Source organism: Lytechinus variegatus, chromosome 7 (assembly GCF_018143015.1).
Source record: "Lytechinus variegatus isolate NC3 chromosome 7, Lvar_3.0, whole genome shotgun sequence".
NCBI classification, from domain to species: domain Eukaryota; kingdom Metazoa; phylum Echinodermata; class Echinoidea; order Temnopleuroida; family Toxopneustidae; genus Lytechinus; species Lytechinus variegatus.
Window position 1 is genome coordinate 23,953,617 of NC_054746.1, and position 20,243 is coordinate 23,973,859.

The following is a 20,243-nucleotide window of genomic DNA, read 5'->3' on the forward strand; positions in this document are numbered from 1 at the left end:
TAAAAGACTTGGGACCATCACACAGACACACACTATACAGTCAAATAAGTAAGTAAGGAAATAAAATGCAGTCGCATTTCAAATGAATCACTCAGACGTTCCGCATATTGATAAAGACACTAAAATCGTAATTCGTGTCAACCGCGAGCCTTCCTGGAGGAATAAAAGCAATTTTAGTTGATAATCATGGTGTCATCATAATCTTGATATCAGCTGCGATTTGAATTGAATCACTCCGACCAAAATGCTTTGGAACTGATTTTCTATATAGTATTACTAGTCTTACTCACACCAAAACTCATCTTAATAATGTGCTTTTCTTTCATCTAGACTGAAATCATCCGGAATTACGACGACTGCTTCTGAAAAATCTCATGGACTATCTACCAAAGATGTGAAATACATTTCTTGTAAAATTTGTTTCGTTTTATATTATCAGAATCTCAATCATGGTTATATACACACATACGCATCCATCAACACACACACGCCAGAATACACACCCTCCTAAACACTCATACGCACTTTATTAGCCCTCCCAGAGAACACGTGGTTATGTACACCCTTACGCATCCACCCACACACGCACGCCAGAATACACACTCTCCTAAACTCGCACACGCACTTTATTAACCCTCCCAGAGCACACGTGGTTATGTACACCCTTACGCATCCACCCACACACGCACGCCAGAATACACACCCTCCCAAACTCGCACACGCACTTTATTAACCCTCCCAGAGCACACATGGTTATGTACACCCTTACGCATCCACCCACACACGCACGCCAGAATACACACGCTCCTAAACTCTCACACGCACTTCATAATCCCTCCCAAAGCACACATGGTTATGTACACCCTTACGCATCCACCCACACACGCACGCCAGAATACACACTCTCCTAAACTCGCACACGCACTTTATTAACCCTCCCAGAGCACACGTTGTTATGTACACCCATACGCATCCATCAACACACACACGCCAGAATACACACCCTCCTAAACTCTCATACGCACTTTATTAACCCTCCCAGAGAACACATGGTTATGTACACCCATACGCATCCATCAACACACACACGCCAGAATACACACTCTCCTAAACTCGCACATGCACTTTATTAGCCCTCCCAGAGAACACGTGGTTATGTACACCCTTACACATCCACCCACACACGGACGCCAGAATACACACCCTCCTAAACTCGCACACGCACTTTATTAACCCTCCCAGAGCACACATGGTTATGTACACCCTTACGCATCCACCCACACACGCACGCCAGAATACACACGCTCCTAAACTCTCACACGCACTTCATAATCCCTCCCAAAGCACACATGGTTATGTACACCCTTACGCATCCACCCACACACGCACGCCAGAATACACACTCTCCTAAACTCGCACACGCACTTTATTAACCCTCCCAGAGCACACGTTATGTACACCCATACGCATCCACCCACACACGCACGCCAGAATACACACTCTCCTAAACTCGCACACGCACTTTATTAACCCTCCCACAAAACCCATGGTTATGTTCACCCTTACGCATCCACCCACACACGCACGCCAGAATACACACCCTCCCAAACTCGCACACGCACTTTACAAAGCCTCCCAAAGCACACACGCATATCAAGTCCCTTAAAGATTCAACAAAGTTTAAAACTTGTTTTGTTCAATTAGAAACATTAACAATAATCTTATCACGATTTATTTTAACACTAAAATATAGAACTTGACGTATTATTCTAGCCATTGGATTACATCGCGATTGAGCCAAAATATGTCCGTGATTGATGTGTGCGCCATAATGTCTGAACCTGTCAGGTACAGAAATGCTGCGAGTATGGAGTCAGCGATCTCCTCAGCGTGATATCAGTTTGTTCAGAGTTAAATGGACCAGCAATTCTACATCAACACAACGCTCCTCTGACAAGAAACATAACGATTGGATTATTCACCAATACTGTACAACTACATGTACATGGTTTCTTTATCACCCATCCCTCTCTATAAGGTTCATTTTTTTATTTACTATGGTTTAAAAGGAAATTCACCTTAGTATTATGTCTACTCTCAATAATTTGTCGGTGGTATTTAATTGTCATTTCACAATTTTGTTTTACATCGTGTTTTGGAGGGAGAGGGGTAAATGTTAAACAGTTTACTTAATCATAAAATATGCATATACCATGAACAGGGATGGGGGCTTAATGAGTTCTTAAACTTTCTCAAGTTCTCTTTTGATTTGTATTTACTTAAATAGCTCTGTGATACTGCAATCAGATTCTTAAAAATGCCACATCTTTCAGTCACCGGGATAACCTTCCAAATAAATAACATGAATCAACGTCGACCTCCAATCGCCATCCGACATTCGATTCCATGTCGTTCGATCGAACGTGTCAGCGAGCTTGGTAGATTGCCGACGGCACTAACTGCCTTCTCTATTGATCGGAAGGTTTCCGCCATTTTAGGTCTTAAAGATGCCTTCAGACACCAATCAACACACCGAACCATTCCCGAAACACAATCGGATGGAGATGGGTTTGTCGGGATGCCTTCCAAGAACAGTGAACTTAGGCAGCATATTTTACAATGAAATCAACAAACAACGATCAATTGCGCCGCCATTTTGTTTCACTTGTATGTCAACGGACACTGATCAATCATTTGCTTGTTTCCGCTTCTCGGAGTAGGTCAGCTGGACCCGCGGTGAAATGAATATTCATGATTTCCAACTGAAAAAAGGTATTTTCAGAGGATGGACACAATCCAATTAATTTTAGTTGACTGGTCCAAATAGCTTATCTCATGAGAGAATTTTAAGAAGACGATTGACAGAATTCATGTCGATAATTTGAACAAGATAAAATCTTGATGTCGGTCCCTCACTTTCATTGATCAAACACTCTTCGATAAATCTAATGTTTAATGCATCATTGAATTAACACACAGATTATCAATTTATGTCTTGTAGGTATAATGTTATACCAAAAAAGAATTGGCCTATATAAACCGAAAAGAGAAACAGTCTTATAAAAATGTTATCACATTTCAGAATACTTTCATATCTTCTGAAGATACAGCATTACACTTTACAAAAAGTACAAGCTTAAGAGTTAAGGACATGATTACTTTTTTTTCCTTTTAAAGTCCCTTATCACTGAAAGGCGCTCCCTGTAGATTAAAGCAAAAAGTGAAGTAATGGATTTTCTCGCCTTTTTCACGGGAATCGCTAATGGGTAGGTAGCGAGGAAATCTTAGATTGTTGTTTTAACCTGAATTACACAAATCTACTCGGGGAAACTGTCTAAACATAGAGAGGGCATACACCTCCCAAATGGATTTGATCATTTCGAAGTAGAGTAAATGCCATAAGGTAGCTGAAATATGGTGAATGCTCTTTTTATTATCATCTTTGATTGGTGAACAAAGGTTATCTCAAAATACGGCGATTGCACGATTAGAACGTTAGAATAATAATCGGACAAAGTCTATGTATATAATAATAAAATATTTTTTATATGAATAGCATTTAGAATAAGAGGATAGTAAACAATCACATCATCATTAATGGTTTGACTGAAGAAAACTTTCCCATTTTCCTGAAAATTCTGTGATTATCTATTTCAAACTTCAACAGATAAGATATAGTCACAATACTTGCACAGAAAGATTGGATATTTCAATAATACATCACCATCACAAAATAGCAAATTATCTACATTCATTTGTACTGTGTGAGAATAACATGATACAGGTCACGTGATGTGAATGTAAAAATGTACACAGAGGTAAATCAAAACAAGTGCAAAGCGGAGGAGTAAGATGGAGCCGTAGACAAGCACACAAAGCTATTGATCTTTAAATAGCTTTTGTCCTTTACAAAGTGATCTCAATCACATCGTGAACTCTTCACGCAATATCCCATGCATGTTGTTGTAAGCATCATCTTACCATTATGCTGTATACCTCCACAGCCTTGTTGACGAAATTTGAAGTAATGCTCAATAAGATATGATTTCATACATTCATTCAAATCCATATAACTAAGAAAAAATGGCCAATCGTGGGTATACTATACAGTAAAGCGATTGATTTCTTTATATTTGATTTACCATTGCTAAATAATTCTAAAGCGATCACTTTGCACTTCCAAAAATCAGCAAACTGCTTGAATAAGTCACTGAATAAATTCTACATAAACAATTCCTCACCAATTATGCTAAAGAAATCGTGGACGCGGCTCTAATGTCTTTGCTATTGATCTGTTGTTTTGGCAGGCTCCTTTAACATTCAGGCTTGATCAGAAAAAAATAGACAGGAGAGAAAGAAAAAGACAGAGAGAAAAAAAATCAAACAAAATGAGAGTCTCGAAAACAAGTGAGACTATCATGTGAAAATGGGATATACAGAGGTCCAAGAGCAATCTGGATTTTACAAACCTCCGTAGGTATTTCTGAACCCCCTCCCCATGTTACCCATTAAATTATTAACTTTGCAAGTCAAGGTCAAATATTTAATGCTAACACTTACAGGTATGTTACGAGTTTCATTATTTTTAGCTTTAGTGATAAGGTTGGTTAATTAAAGATAAATACCAGTTTTTAGTAACGATCTCAAAATGAGTTCGAACAGGATCCATTAAAATTACTACCCAAGTGTTTGTATGTATAGATAAAAAAAAATATGTGACAAGTGGCTCTGGAAGAAAATGCGTAATTGCTAAGAAAAATAACCAAGGAATTCATCAGATTTCGGGGTAGTTTCTTCAAACAATATTAGTACACTGTCCCACATATTATGTTTTTTGTATTAATGATCATCAATATTATCGGTTTTCAGCAAAAATTTCATAATTTCACATAGATAAGTTTATTTCAAAGTACCAGATCTAGATCTATGATAATATTGTGGCAATGTACTTGATTTTAAAGACTTTCCTATGAAATAATCGTTTGCTGCAACTGCTGTCTTATACCTTAAATATCAGTTTCTTCATAAACTGATTATACATAAAGGAACTATACGATAATTATCTTGAACGCAACTGAAAAAATCTTCCGTTGTTATTAAATCAAGAAAACAAGATCATTCACGTACTTTAGTAATTTCAACATCGACCACGCAGTAATATGAGGTCCCTATCCCTGACATCTATTATATCACCCAGGGTTGTACGATTGAAGTCGATGCCATCTCTGCACGTCAACCAAGTCCCTATCTACAAGAATCCCTTGACAAATAGGCTTCTCCATCTCTTTTTAAAAAGAAACATGCATAATTTGTGTTTGGGTAGGGATGAAGTCCCTAGACCTGATTTCCAATTTGTTGGCAGCGGGCGCGGCCATTGTGATACGGGTGTATGATACGACAAGCGACGCTAATCGCTTCAATATTTCATCATTCACGACCTTTCGGGATCCCCTGCTGGTATGTGGTAAGCATGGCCAAGATGGCGTGGCCGTCACACTCATGCAGCGAGAAGTGAAAAGCAAAAGGTAAACAAGGAGATCTCTACAATGGCGGGTTCTTCAATGCAGAACGACAAATTAAATGTGAATTTCACCGCACTTTTTGCATCTAACGTTGTTACTGTAGATGAGGAAAAACTGTGACGCGAAAGTCTATTTATCTCTAGGCCTACTGCATTGCATTCCCAGGAAGAAAGTCATCCATTTAATTACTTGGACATTAATCACTAGCTTGAAAGTATTCATCTTGAATAAATCCATAACCCGATTCTCTCTGGCTTGAATGCAGATTAGAGCAACGTCTCCATGGCAACATTAACTGCTTACCGGTTTTCATTTGAGTTTACTTATCCATGCTAAGAATTTCATCTCTACGAGTGTTCCCTCCAATCTATTTTGAAGAAAGATACTGACCTCCAATTTCAGGATGAATTTCATCTAGGAGAGGAGTTTCAATGTCAGCCAATAGGAAAGCATATCATAACTGCAATCCAATTAAATCCCTTGTGAAAGTAACGAATGAAAATAATGTTGGTTGACAAGACAATACCTTATATCTAGTGATTGGTAAGAAGTAAGATATTGTTCCCATTGTGACGTCAACCATAGCCAGTTTCTCCCAAGGGACATCTGGGAGAGGTAAAATCCATTTCATTTGACATCCGTATGGAAGTTTATATGGTGTTCCTCTTCATTATAATACTTTATCAAAGGAAGGGTAGTCATATGTATTCATTCTAGGAAAATGGTATTAGACTGTTAGTGATTGCAATCTCCGTTCCAATATGCGTTTTTTGCATAGGAGTAAGGTAGTTTATAATGTTATTTATCTGATACAAGCTCTACAGAAGAAAAGAATTACATTTGGTACCTGATGGCTGGCTTGTATTATTATCTGATCTGAAAAAAGTGCATGCAATTTAACCTAATTTCGTCAATGAAGGATTAAGTTGTAACCTAATTATTTACATAACCTACAGCATTCCTGAAATTCTCTATATAGCGTATGTCAAGAACGAGTTTGAAAAGTCCCCCGAAAGTTCCATTGTTATTTGACGTTAGCCTTATACTAATGGTAAAAACTTTCTCCTTGTAGCCATTTTACCGAGGTCTCTCCTCCTACGTAACAAGCCCTTTCCTTGCAGAGTCAGGCCTGGTCTCTCTGCAAGCCATCAAACAGATAATGGAATTTCAATGATGACTTAAGCCGTCTACCCATGGTGTTTAGGATAGAGTGATGGACTAGAGTTTCGTCGTGACAACTTTGCCGTTACCCCTTACAATGACGTTGACATCTCCTAAAATGCACCCGTCGCAATCGATTTAAAATTCATGTTTCTATTCCAAGTATAGTAGGCCAAAGTAATATTCAGACTTACAAACTCGTATATCTTAGCGCTTAGCATGATTCTGATTTCAGACCTTTCATTTTCTTTTTCTTGTTTTACTATCTTTACATGTTTAAAAGTAAGTTGAACTATTGAATCATGTGTCCTTTTGGATCTGAACTGAAATATTTAACTTAAAACTTAAACTTTGCATATAAATAGGTATATGGGCTAGCCCTTGCATCTCGCTTTTCTTTTTCCTTTACTACAATATCAAAACGTTCAGTTTTGTTGCCGATTTCTTAAATGATTCTTTTTTATTCTGAGAATTCATTACTTCTTTTATTTTGATTTTTCTAGAATACTTACAATTTTAAGAAAAGTATTATTTGCTATCCGTGAATTTTATATATATGATCATGTACCCTATATAAACCTATAACTTGGGAAACATATCAGTATAAATGTTTTGGACAGCCCTGAACTAAATCGTAAGGAGAAATGTATGTCAATATATTTTGCTCTCTCATTTGAGGGGGAGGAGGTTCTTAGACCTCACATCGTCTTTAATCCGTGTGAAAGATACCCAATCATCCTTGAAATTGGGCTGTGACTCTGAGCGTTTAGTCAAACGATGGGTGTCGCTACTGCTCAATACTTTACAGCGAAACCGACACTTTAAAGGATACGGATACTTGACTAATCACCGATCCAGGGCCTACAATCAACTCAAAACATCCAAAACAAATTTAAATGAAACCGTCTGTTCATAGCACAATACAAGGTATTTGGCCAACTAAATATGCTTCGTATACTACCGATTTACAAAAAAATGACATGCATGTATGTATGAATAATATTCATAAAAAATACCTTAGTCATAACCCCCATAAAATAATAAATAAATAGATAAACAAATTAAATAAATATTTTTTTACGATCTACCGTGCAATCGGTCTCAGGGGATACTTAAAATTCTTCCCGAACGAAGACTTTTTCCCCGAAGAAAGAACAGGAGGGTAAACTTAAAAATTATGCCGAACATTCTTCGGCCTTGTTTTCAGATCGAAGAGCGAGAGTCAATCGAAGACAATGATTGATAGTCGCCATTTAAACCATCGTACATCGGGGAACTACTCGTTCCTTTCCATCCCCTAAAACTCCTCAAGAAAATAAGATTGAGTGTAGAAGATCAAGAAGCTACAGTTATGCCTTGCTGTATGCGTCCTCTTATGATTTTCATTGACTTCAGAGACTGACCTGGTGGAAACGCCACTTCCAACCGAAGACGTGTTTACAAAACAAGCAAAGCATTATTCCTTAAGTTTGATATTCAGTTTTAAAGATTAACAAATCAATTGTAAATATTTAATTGCGAGCAACATGCTGCAGCATACTTCACGGAACAGATAGTATCATAGTAAGCAAGTTAAGTGCACAGAAGTGTACGGAATAGTGAAGATTGGTTTTGGGTGTCCATCATTTGGCGTATGAATTGACTTGAGGGTTACCCTTTACAATATTCAGGAAACAGCACAGTGCTTATCTAAGAGAGTGGCTTCACTCCTGTGACACAGAATGAACGATGAACCTAAATTAACAAATGACTTTAAAGATATAAAAAAATCTTTATGACATTCTAAATTGTGGACATTTCAAAAACACATAAGCCCTATTTTTGCAAAAAATTGTGTTTCCAGTCACGTAGAGAACAGGTACAGCCCATAAAACTGATAATGCCATATTCAGATGAAAAAAAAAACATGAGGAAAAGCAGAAGCGATCGTTGAAATTGATAATTCCTGACAAGAAAGTACTTGGCCCACATCCTTTCATAGAATGGTAACATCTCCACTTTATTATGTTGATGGATCAAAGATGGGTTAACATTCCATCAGCTCAATGAACCATATCAGATCTTAATCTTCACGGGGAAATGAACAGTGATCACAAAATCAATCTGTTAAATGAAGACAAAATGTACAGTATAGGGGAAAAGGAAATGTTACATGTCAAATCCATACCATTGGTACTGTATCATAAAATGCCCTTTATTGTATCTTTTCTGTTCCACTTTTAAAAGGTAATCTATATTTACTGTCTGTCACTGCTTCACGATACCTGGTTCTTATTAATTGGAGCATGCACCCATTTTGATTAAAAATCACCTAACCAAAACGGACGAAAATACAAACCATGTTCGTACTGACGTAGAGGAAATGGCATAATATATTTTAGCCTTAGTAACCATGAATGATTCAGTAAGCCAATAGCAGCATTACCTTATCCGCTTCTTTTTCCAGGGAAAAACGGTGTTCGAAGGCTAACAAGTTAAAAAACAAGCCAAAGGCGACCGGAACTGCATAAGGCCATGCAACTGGGAATGAAGGGGTAAAACAGCCTGCAGTGTGTAAATGATATTGGTAGGCAAAACTGATAAAAAGGCAGCCTTGTAAAATGTACATTGCCGTCATCTATCAAAATCAGTGCCATGATTTTAATATCACTTGACCGCTAATTTTTTAGACGCCTGTATACAGAAAATAACAAACATTTCTATATAAAAAAAACTCCGGACATTGTAATTAATCGCCAAGCAACGTCGTAGCTGTCCCCCCCAAAAGGCAATAGTTAGGAGGTCCTACTCGGTGATTTTGTACATGACTGGTTGAATAATGAGAATGATAATAATAATTATTATTACGATAAATATTTGTAATGATTATAATTACATTAACGACAAAGTAGCTAATCTCTGAAAAATATTACAAAATATTTCGTTCTTTTGAATATTCATTATCGCAGAATTTCGAAACTTGCAATTTATCTTGCAATTTATTGACAATCATGATAGAACAAACTGAATCTCATGGCCATCAGTTTTAAAAACACATTTGTTCTGGTGAAGTCTATGATTTCGTGCAAAGTCTTATATTCGTCGTGTTTATTTGCGTTTTTAATAATGGTCATGAAAATGAAATGATAAACCCTGAATAGGTACATAGACTCTATGTCGATTGGAGTAGACTTTGTAGAACAGGTTACCATGTTAGGTGAGCGAAAATCGTTTTCAAATCATTCAAATAACTGCAACATTCTTGAAACCAATACTGCTAAGCATCTCCATTATTCAAAGCTCATAGAGATTTAATCTGCTTGATTGCCCATTGCCAATCAATAACGCCTTTCATGCCGTCATCCGGTCGCACCATCGATTTCAAACTCCTTGGAAATCTTATTTTCAACAAATCTCAATAATATCATACACCGGAAACAAAGCTAATTGAAAAACGAAGGAGAAGGCTGATTAAAACGCAGTATTCTATGTCTCATCTGTCCCTTCTTCAATTTCTCTCAATCTTTCTCTGTCAGACCCTACTCCCCCCCTATTTAAGCTTAAGTGCATGATATTTCTTCCTAATTTACTCGTGTTTTACGTCACCCATTTTTTTCTTCTTCTAAAAACAACCTCAATTCTCATACCAATAATCAGATATATTATTTCACTTATTTTTCCCCATCTAAATTCAGTCACCATAAAAACATTCCGTTTGTTCTCATTTTGCTCTATTTTTTCTTCTGTCAACTGAGTGCTCTTCAAACCACTCTAATTATTTTCACTACACGTTACATTCTTCAGCCACACTCTCTTGCTTGGCAACAACTTTTTGGTTTGACCTTTTACCCTTATCTTATTACCGACAACATCCTGTCTTCAGCAAACATACTCTCAATCTCCACGGATTACCAGATAATTACACATCCTAAAAGATTCTCTAATGGTATAGATTGAAATGTAGAACAAACACATCAATTTTGTTTTAGCAGTCATTAACAAGACTTGATGAAGATATCTGAACAATACTCCCCAATATATTATATCTATTTTCAATTCAATTCTGTACTCGTTTATATAACATTGTTAAAGTTAAAGCATTTAACAGTTTCGTACATTTTCATCTGTCATTTTCTCGAATGGATTACGAAGAAATCTTATTGAATTAAACCAGCAGCACCTCCGAAAATAGTACTTGTCTTTTACTGCCTTATATTAATCATGCTAACAATATACGTTTGGAGAGCATGATGATAATGAAGGGTGCAGTTTGTGTAGCGCACGGTTTGTTTAATGTGTTAAATTTATTTGGGATCAATTGTCTGTGAAGGTAATTGATGGTTCAATTGATTTAAATGGATGCCTTCTTGGAATGACAACGCTTAGTCGGTAGCCTCACCTTTCGTCGACATCACGAGTGTGAGATTACTATTGTGCATTATATTATGCAAGCTCTCACAATACATCACTGGTCTTCTGAAAATCATTACACGGTAATGGGTAAGACTTGGCGCCAATTTTGGCACCCCTTCTCATTTCTTCCATGTAAATACTTTTTCTGTAAAGCATGTGTTAAGATATACAGTATGTGAACGATATAAAGAAGAGAAAACGTCTAGTAATTGATTTTTTAATCGAAAAACCGTCTGAACTGAAATCGGTCTTCTTAAGGAAACTGATTACTTAATCAAAAAGAATTTGTGCATAGACTGATAATCATATAAAACAACACTGACATTTTTCTTCTCAGTCGTGTAATGGGTCAACCTTTGTTATTTAGATTAAAAAGACATATAGAAGAACCCGTTTTTCAGGACAAGAGCGTTAGTATATTTGTTATAATTACTTCAAACATGAATCTACATACAAATTGACATACGCAAAAAGGGGCATTTTCTGGCAATGAAAATATTTTCTTTGAGTGCAACTTTGCATCCTAAGAAGCTTTTCGCATTTTTCATTAGACAATTAACTTAATCATGCACCATAAAGCAGGTAAATGGTGCGAATTATGTATTTGAACTATTTTTCTGCACCATTTTTACTAAGAAATGTGCACCATTAAAGAGTGTAAAATGAGGATGTTATTATTTGCCTGTTTAACTTATGGTGTAAGATTGCTCCCAAGCAGGTGTGTTGCAACTAGGGTGCAACTTTTTTCGAGCGGGTGCACATCATTCTAGAGTAGTTTTGTAAATTGTTTTGTATATTCACGCAGAGTTTCTTCCAAAGTTCAATGCACCCGAATGTTCATTCCATGGTTCCTTTTTAATCATTTGGCGCTAGCTGAAGTAACAATAAAGGCAAACATGAGCAAATGTAAAACAAATTGACTTTATATGACTGGTAAGGTAGACGTTAAGTGTGTGAGATTGTGTGTGGACGGTCTGGATAGAAACAGGGCACCATCAACGAGTCATGGAGTCGTTACGTTCAATATTCAATCCGTAATGGCGACGCGGTATTAAAATAGCTAAACGCCTCCTTCATGCACCAACACACAAGGCGGCAATAGGCTGTTACTAATCCATTTAACCGTAATATACGAACAAACATCCAAATCAATTAGGTATCATTAAATCACGTCGCGAGCTAAGATTTGTATTCCACTACAAATATCAAGAGGACACCCAAGAGAGACGGCCTTTCTAATAAAACTTGATCAACGCGTTTGACCTATTACAACGGTAAAAAAGCAAGCACTTTGGGCATAATTGGATCAAATCTCAGCCAGCATTAAAGCAAGAAATATTGCACAAAATCTAACCAACTATACTTCAGAGCTCTGCCAAATCGTGCCCCTACCTCCAGCAGAACTGGGACAAAAATAATTTCATTACATCCAATTACCGAAAATGCCAATAATCATGGAGACAGAGTCGATCTTCCATTTCTAAAAGAAATCAACATTTTGATTACTTCATATCTACTGCTGATATCTTGACCGACACCAGGGAGCATTTAATTGAATAGCTTTATCAGTGATTATCACAGACAGATGTTATAAGCTACTGCAAATCACATCATTTGATTGGCTGTGAGCAAAGTAGTCTGTAAAAATCACTGACAAAACTTTTGAGAAAGCGCCTCCTGGTACGAGGTGAACGCGAAATGGGTCGGATTTTCTTCGTTTTACAAATAAGCCATTCACAAATCAAGTGTTAACCAAGAATGTGTTTGTATGGTCTTATGTAAACGTGAACTGAACTTTGAAACACCATTATAATAAATCTAAGGTGTGCTTTTTAACGAACTCACATCTGCTATTCGTCGAGTATTCTTGATCATATAAGATATTCAATCATGCCACTTCTTTCGTCCCACTTGATTGTATAAACACATTCTGTGGGAGCAAGAATTAGAGATGCACACCCGTTTCCCTTGAGGTATTTCTTAAATAAACAATAGTCATGGTCAGCATCTTCATGACACCTTATTCGCGATAATTTCAAGGCAATGCGAAATGCATACCTGCAATTGTGAAAATTAAGGACGCCCTTGTACATGTAATCTGAACTGTTTATTCTGGAAAGAGATGTTACACTCTCTGGCTTTCCTTCATAAGAATGCAATTTAAACAACTGTCTATGGAGGTCCATACGAACTCGATTTGGAGGGCTCTGGGTAAACAATCTTTACAAGAGAGTTGCCAGGTAAAACAAGGCAGGAACTGAATAAAGAAAACTAGATCACGTGATGAGTAAGTTAGTGATTTCGTCTGGTTCGACCTAGCTTGTCATACTGGTGTTATTATCTTTTTCAGCTGGCATGCAGCAAAGACATTTTCATCAGTGGACGGTAAGCAGGTTGTAAGACTTTTTATATTGTCTCTTTCATCCCGTAATCATAACCATACCCCCCTTACCTTGGACAGAGGACATTACTGTCGAAAATCTACTACTTCGTCTTAAATTATCTTAATAAAAACATACCACATTTCAATGGCGGAAGAATAGAGATACCTTAATGTTATGCATTAGCTCTTGACACTCGACTGCTATATATTTATGTTCCCGGAAAATGCAAATATTGGATACAACAGACAGATTTAATTGGTTATTTTTCGATTGAATATTGTCTTTGAGCACAGTTTCGATAATATCCAATACAACATAAACTTTCAAACATATAGTAAAGGCAAACAGTTCAATACTAATGCCGCCAGTATCTATGTTAGGCCAAGGAGAGAAAACAGATGATGACAATGGCCCCGATGACCAATGCCCCTGCACACGAGAAAAGAGTAAAGCGCAGTTGTTCGGCGGGAAACGGGGTTAAGCTATTCTTGGGAATGTATAGTCTCCATAACAACCACTGAAGGAAGGCGTATGTACCCATTGTACCAAAATAAGTGGTCAGCACGGAAGATGAAATGATTACGTACGACGAGAGAAGGTCATAGGTGACGGTCCTGTCTCCTTGTTAAATGTCACCATGACATATTGGTCACGTATAACCTGCATTTTGTGGCAGCCATTTTATTTTCTTGTCTTCCTCTTTCGTTCCGTCGTTTCCTCGGGATTCGCTGTACTTTCAAACATCGCACTCTGCCCATCTCCAGCAATTTTTTTTAAAAATGTGAAATAGAAATACAAGTAGAACATACATATCCCCATCAATTGAAACCAAAGTAGATTTTGAAATATCTGGGTTATTGACTCATCAGCAACTGGCACGATATCATCTGTTTTCCGAAATAGAAAATAAAATTGCTTGTTGTGATTGTCAAACCCTATCCATTTCTCTGTGCCCATACAGAGACAGGAGGCTGGTAGAGTATTTCCACGCATGGTGATATCGTTTGAGGGATATCTGGCAAACCATTTCCCTTTGCTATCATCATTGACATCCTCCTTTTCTCCCTTCTTAATATCCCATTTGTTCGATGAATCTCTCTAATCACAACCCATACCTCCTTAGAAATCACCCACCGCCTTCACCATCCCATCCCTCCTCTTCACATTCTCTCTCTCTCTTTCCCTCTTTCTGTCTCATGGACGAGTCCCACATAAATATTGGAATTTGCACAACAATCAATTCGAAAAGCATATCCCCACCCATGACAAAAACAAAGCCAACAAATATTTTAAAAAATCGCAGCGCCTGTACGAGAAAAATAACCGTCATACTCTAAAACTGTTTAAAAAAAAAAAACGGAACAAAAATGACCCCATTTCACAAAATTAATAATACCGTTTTTATACAAACATCATTGACATGTTATTGAATCTGTATATTTCTGTTAAAGGACTAATATACGGAGATTTAAGACCATTTAAGAACGTGCAGCTTAATCATATAAATTACATCCCTGATCGACCATCGCATTTGAATTCCTTATTTCACCCATTCAATTCAAAGGATACGCCATACGTTATTCTAGAATTAACAATCTACTTAAGCAAAACAAAGACTTCTATTCCAATTTCGTTATCATCAATTTTGTTTTTCATACTGCAAATTTCTAGTCGCGCCCTTTAAATCTCTGCCTATGAAGGCTCCAGCTCTGGCCACGTCTGATCACAGACTGTCATGGATGATATGTGGAAAATGTAACGCCTGGTCATATGCATCAAAACCTCAACAAATAGATCGGTGTTATATCCCACCACCTAAACCTCTAAAGTAGATACATCCGTGCGTGTATTCAGACGCATGCAAGTTGACTTTCATTTCTTAAAAACACATATTAGGCCTTGTCTTCAAGACAAACGATGAAACAGTATTGGCAAAAGTTTGGATTACAAATCAGCTTTGAAAATCTTAAGACTCATTACATAAATGGTTCCGTATGCAAATCTGCACCGTGCATTGCAGGTATTTCTTACTCTTCAAAACCCTTAAAATGCATTTCTGTACAATGTAATAGATTTTTAAGTTAACAGGTTTCAATTTACATACTGCTCCTTTGGAATGAGAAACGAAATATCAAGCACTATTTTACAAACGATAATAAACAACTATTCTAAAAGAAATTTCTCAAAATGAGGAACAGATAAATAAATAAAAGATTTTATAATGTACTAACAAAGTAAAATTGTGTGTATTAACACTGGCTTCAGACAACACAATTACCAATATCTACGACTCTGTAATTTTCATTTTCTCGCAGAAACAAACGAAGAAAAAAACCTCGGGGCCAGTCAGAGAAAAGGAGAAAGAATGAGAGAATGGAATAGAAAAAAATGCGCATACTGAATTTCATTTCAGCTCGGTTGTCATAGGAACGCCTTCATTTTATTTCTCCGTGAGGTTTGTGCCACTCATTATAGCGAGATATCCACTGCGAAACACAACACCGTAGAGCATTTAAACTGTATCATGTAGGCGTTCAAATTTAATGAAATGATAATGAAATAACATTGATTACTTAACATGAAATATCTCCTGCTATTGTAATAAATGAATATATATTGAATTATGTGAAAAACAAACAAAATTTTTAATGATATCTCAAGTAGCTGAAAATCGCGAAAAAACGGATATAAATCATTGATATCTTTTCCTATTATAAGAATATTCACTTGAAGAATACGTATTAAAGTGCTTCTTTTTATGTGGTAGACAAAATACAAAAATATTTTTACCAATCTCTTTTAACACGATATTGATGACGGTACAATTCTTTTCAAAATGAAATCACATACACACCCAACATATGTATATACTGTATACATACACACATATATATATTATATATATATATATATACATACAGACATATGTACATATATTCGAAAAGACTATATTAAATGACTCTCTTTATATTGCTTTTGATTTTCCTCCGTTCTTATAATTCTATGAACATTTCAATGAAACAATAATTTAGTTTTCAAAAGTCTCGGAAAGTAGTCATAATTATAACCTTTTTATATTAAAATATACTTTTAATAGCGCTATTACCTTTTTTTATGTGAGAGCTTGTTGGACCTGACATGGACATTAATTTTTCTCACAACGGAATAAAACCTCAAATGACATTCCATTGTCAACTCCTTCTTGATGTGTGCTAGTAATGCACCTGTGCCGTATTTCTCAACACACTTCAGTTAAAACACATGCACTAGTATGTGCTAGTATGGTGACTATCATTACATGATGCATAATGCTTTTGTTCACGCAGTGATTGTATACATTCAACTGTCAGTGTGTAAAACTATTTTCTTCCAAAGGTATACAACGCATAAATCGCCCAGATGGTAATTTGCAACTCCTGTGTATTTTTAGCTCCACACTGATGGCTGTCCGGTTGGAGACGACATTTCTAAATCAACATTTGCATCTGTGAGGGGCGGATTTAACGTCATTTCCACGTTTAAGTCAAACCCAATTCACTTCCTAATGATTATCTTTGAATGTTTGTTTGGTTTTTATTTACTTTAGCGAACGAATACGAAGTGCATGTGCAACAACAACAAAAATTATGATAATAAAGCGCACTTTATTAATTTTCAATGAATGCATTGAAATATTCAGCGTGATTTAAAAGGTCTATCATCAAACTTTTTAAAATAAAATAGCTGTGACGACGTATTGGATTCATGTAACATCTCCTACATTATTCCACTTTTTTGTCTCCTTTTACATCATTTCCAGATAATTTTTAGAGCATTCATGTATATTTTCAGTATAAACATCACGGTGTATTTGAATCTGCAATAAAGGACCGAAATGGGGAATAATTCGTTGTACAGCAAACGCCTAAAGACCTCATCAGAAGAAATAATCCAGCAGATTTTGTTTTCTTCATCAGCTTTTTCTCTAGGCGAGGAACATCGAGGTCATTGTTCTCCTTTTGCTCAGCGTGAGATGGATCATACAGGATAACTTTTCAAATGAGTTTGATAAGCAGGCTGAACAGAAAGTAAAAACAACTGGAATCCAATCGAATGCCCTATTAAGGAAACAATAACTTTATGGTGTAGCCAAAGGCAGGAGATATTATTTTTTTCTAAGGTATTCCAAAGTTCTTTTCACCTACTTAGTTGGGAATCCAGAATTCGAAATTGTGATTACTTTATTACACTTGAAGGTATACATAATCTTTGGAATTCTTATAATTGAATTTAATGTCCTTATCTGGTGAAATAGATATTTAGCTCAATATAAAGTTGAATAATCATAATCTTCTTGAGACAAAAATAGGGGAAACGAATAATATTGTAAGTAGACAAAAAAGTGCAAATCGATTTTTTTAACAGTAAAAGTTCATAATTTTCATATTCTAACATGAAAAAATCTTGTTATCTAAGTTAGATGTAAACTTATTAGATTTTTTTTTTCAAAATGGGCTAAGACCTTTGTTTAACATGGGCAACAATGGATCAAATCTTGATTTTGAATAGGAAGTGAGAAAATATCAAGCTTTAATATAACAAGTTTTCTCATGTGTATTTATAAAAAATAGTCTATGGTAGCCTATAACTTTAGTATTTGCACAAACCATACTAGTCCATTTTTTTCTCAAAAAGCAACAAGTGAATTTAGAATTAAAGAAGCGTCTATTCAAAGCAAAGTCCTTGAAACCTAACAAAAATCGATGAGCTTCCGATCCAGGTGTTTCGCTTCTATTAATGATAGGTATAACTTGGAAATAAAAGAAATGGCTACCGATTTTCGAATAGTCTATTGATTTGACATTTACAACTGCCAGCTTATGGTACTGGACCAATGCAACATTTTCACTTCATTACCACTACCCCGGAAGTAAAGATTCATATTGTTTGCGTTTTAAAGCTACCGTAGCACCTGCTTGAAGCTAGGCGACTAGCGGGATTGTAGAAGTCGCTCATATTGGTCGGCAGGTTCAATATACTTCTGAAACATTGAGATTTGAGAACCATAGGATTCACTGTGATGTGAGAAAATAATATACAAGCATCACATTCCCGTGGATAAGTGCTATAATTTAATCTCAAAATAAGCACTTAAAAATGACAAAACAACCGTATATGACAACTGATGGGGCTACCCTGTTTAAATAATATGTAATGAATAAAAATATAAGTAAATAAACAAACAAAAATTACAAACACTCTATTTACAATACAATGACTTCCGTTCATCAAACATGTTAGGCTTTCAGGTTTGTTATTTGTTCGTTCGTTAATTCATCTTTTTTGTGTGTGTGTGTTTTGTGTATGCCTTCTTTAGTTTACGTGACCCTTCAGCCTCCGTTCACTCAGATAGTTTTAGTAACATACTAAATCTAATTACACTTTTCATTTAACTTTACATATCAATATGCAATACTTATCAGCGAACTTTATCAACATCATTAATCAAGCACTTTTATAATGCATTACCACTTGCTGCGCACATTTTGATAAGAAAATATTTTGAACCATCTGCCATTTAAATAAAACCGACTACGAGAGTGCGGAAAGTACATACACTGTATTACAAAAACCAATGTCACGTTTATCATGAGACAGAAGACCACAAATGCTTGGTTATTGATCACCATGATAAAAACCGCATGGGAAGAAAGACGCTTTTCCTTATAATGCAGTCCCCAAAACCTGCATTGCTTATCGGCTGAAAAAAATTATGGATGCTGATTATCAAGTATTTTACTTTATCACCAAACAAAGTATTTGTAGATTTCCCAGGGAGATTTAGGGGAATACAAAAAGAGAAGAACACCCATCTCTCTAATACAGTAGTAAAACTACCACCGCTGTTGCTGTACTATAACTACTACTACGACTTGCACTACTACTACTACTACTACTACTACTACTACTACTACTACTACTACTACTACTACTACTACTACTACCACCACCGACACCAACACCAACACCACTACTACTACTTCCACCTCTACTACTATACTACTACTACTACTACTACTACTACTATATACCACTACTACTACTATTACTATTACTACTACTACTATTACCACCACTACTACTACTACCACTAATACTACTTCTACTATACTATAAGTGATCACTCCCACTTTACCTTAACATAAACCATGTTTTTGAATAACATCAACAAAGTAAGGTTTGGGACATTAATAATCAACTACTGCATCTCTTTTATCTTATTTTCTCTCCCCTCCCTTTCTTTTTCTCTATTTCATCTTACCTGTTTTTCCAATGTGCATTTCATTCAATGAAATGCATGATAATATCACATTTATCCTACTTAATTTTCTTGGTTAATCAGTTATTCCTGTCTTTTGATACTCAATCGAAAGGATCCGATTTTGAGGAAACTCATTTGAATAATATTCTATTACTACCCTTTTGCAGCTATCATCTCGTTCTTTTCAACTCCTCTTTCTCCCTTGTCTCCTTGATCAGGGATATGGTTTCTGGTGGTGTGTACCTAACGTGCAGGCGGGCAGCTGCTTGCTGATCTGCGACAATCTTCAATTGATGAGCGAGGCAGAGCCAACATTGCCTACCAAAGTACACAGCAAACAAGTCGAAGACGGCACGCTCGCATAGAACTACCATGCTAATCGATGCTAGTGACTTCGCCGTCGAGTTTGTGCGATCTATATTATCCAATTCAAAACATGAAAAAATAAAAAATCGTGCTCCCATCCATGCTTTTTTTCCATGC